Source organism: Salmo trutta, chromosome 2, assembly GCF_901001165.1.
Source record: "Salmo trutta chromosome 2, fSalTru1.1, whole genome shotgun sequence".
Lineage (NCBI taxonomy): Eukaryota > Metazoa > Chordata > Actinopteri > Salmoniformes > Salmonidae > Salmo > Salmo trutta.
In genome coordinates, this window is record NC_042958.1 from 5598411 (window position 1) to 5600600 (window position 2190).

At 39.8% G+C, this 2190-nt stretch overlaps 1 long non-coding RNA gene across 1 annotated transcript; it reads left to right on the top strand.

The window, feature by feature from the left end:
- Positions 1–551: 551 nt before the first annotated feature.
- LOC115148069 (uncharacterized) lies at positions 552–1094 on the top strand. The gene is made up of 2 exons (XR_003866586.1): positions 552–849; positions 959–1094. It is a non-coding gene; the product is annotated as an uncharacterized LOC115148069 (long non-coding RNA).
- The last annotated feature ends 1096 nt before the right edge of the window (positions 1095–2190 follow it).

Genomic DNA, 2190 nt, shown 5'->3' on the forward strand with positions numbered 1-2190 from the left:
GCACCAAGTCTGTTATTTATGTGGAAATGAGTGCAACCCAGCCTCCAGCACTTTGGTTCAGGCTTGCTACATCTCCATAGGGATATATGGCTGGGGAAATTATTATATGAATAAATCATAGGCAGCACATTCCCAATCCAGCCACTGGATTCCAAAGTGTATTAATCTGATAACAAATATGCTATATTACAGAGACATGATCATTCCACATGTATTGCAGAAGCCCAAGGTTTCTGTCCGTCTGTTCCATATTAGGGTGACATGGGAACAGAATTTCATATCTTCTCCAACTAAAAGAAGATACTCAGGGTCCGAAACCTATCTTGAGGTGTGCCTGTAAATCACATTTTTACATTTCCAATTGACAACAATAAATGGATGCATGTGGAACGTGTGTGCTATACAGTATGCATGCTTTTCATTGGTCAGGATATTGACCATTTAGGGTCCTCAATGCATTTGTGTTTCTTTGCATCAATTCCTTCCAATCATGTGAAGGAGGCTAAGCAATGACACTGAAACAAGTAAGTTAGTGCTAGGGAGGAAGGAGGAAGGAAGATGGCGGACTGAACGAAGTTATGTAGAGCACCTCAAGATAAAAACATAATATTCAATATCGGTAAGTTAGACTAAAATATTAGCACTTCACAATCTGGTGGGTGATAACCTTCAATCTGGATAATAACACAAAACAAATCTTAAGACTAGAGACATTTATCGACAAATATTACGAAAACAAGCAACACCCAAACATGACGGAGAGTAAGACGGGAACCGATTTCAAAACGAAAACGTGACTCTTCTACAGACACAGATGATTTAATATTTTCACCACCGGGAATGGTAAAGGTCGAAACTGATCTGTTAAAATCAATAAATGACAAACTGGGTATACTTGAATTAGTTAGTAAGGATATAAAAGAGTTGAAGGCAAGCCTCGAGATGAGTGACGAAAAAGCTGCGACATTGGAGAAGGAAACACACAAGCTAAAAGGGACAGTCAATAAGATTGAAACCGAAGTGAATGAAATTAAAAAGGAGAACACCGTTCTGAGAGAAGCCTTACTGGACATACAAACTAGAACCATGAGAGAGAATCTGGTACTTACAGGTGTCCAGGAGAAAGAAGGAGAAGTTGCTGAATCTGTAGTTAGAGAGTTCCACCCCCACCTAGGCAGTGGCAGTGCTGGCAACACTAGCTGCAGTAACCCATGGGGGGGGGGGTCACACTCGGACATTCAGAGAGGGGGTATATTATTGTGACCCTGGTGGCACAAAATCAAAAGTCTGACTGCATGGAGATGCTTGGGAATATGGTCAATACGGGTGACAAGCAACACTGGACTCTATTATTATGGAGGGAGATTTTAATACGGTCTTAAATACCTCTATGGACCGGAAAGGAAATCACACTACAAACTATCACCCTCAGGCACTTAAGGAAATCATGAATGTCATGGATATATTGGAATTAGTGGATATATGGAGACTTAAATACTCTGACCTAGTGAGATATACATGGCGTAGGCTTAATCAAGCTAGTCGTCTTGACTACTTTCTTATGCCATCTCTCTAGCACCAAAAGTTCAAAAAGTGTTGATAGGGGACAGAATGCGGTCGGATGATCACATAATTGGCATATATATTATTCTTACAGAATTTCCATGTGGGTGAGGATATTGGAAATGTAATCAAAGCCTACTAGATGATAAATTGTTTAGAACTAGGACAGAAGAATTTATAACTGACTTTTTCAGACATACAGTGGGGAGAAGAAGTATTTGATACACTGCCGATTTTGCAGGTTGTCCTACTTACAACGCATGTAGAGGTCTGTAATTTTTATCATAGGTACACTTCAACTGTGAGAGACGGAATCTAAAAATCCAGAAAATCACATTGTATGATTTTTAAGAAATTAATTTGCATTTTATTGCATGACATAAGTATTTGATCACCTACCAACCAGTAAGAATTCCGGCTCTCACAGACCTGTTAGTTTTTCTTTAAGAAGCCCTCCTGTTCTCCACTCATTACCTGTATTAACTGCACCTGTTTGAACTCATTACCTGTATAAAAGACACCTGTCCACAAACTCAATCAAACAGACTCCAACCTCTCCACAATGGCCAAGACCAGAGAGCTGTGTAAGGACATCAGGGATAAAATTGTAGACCTGCACAAGGCTAG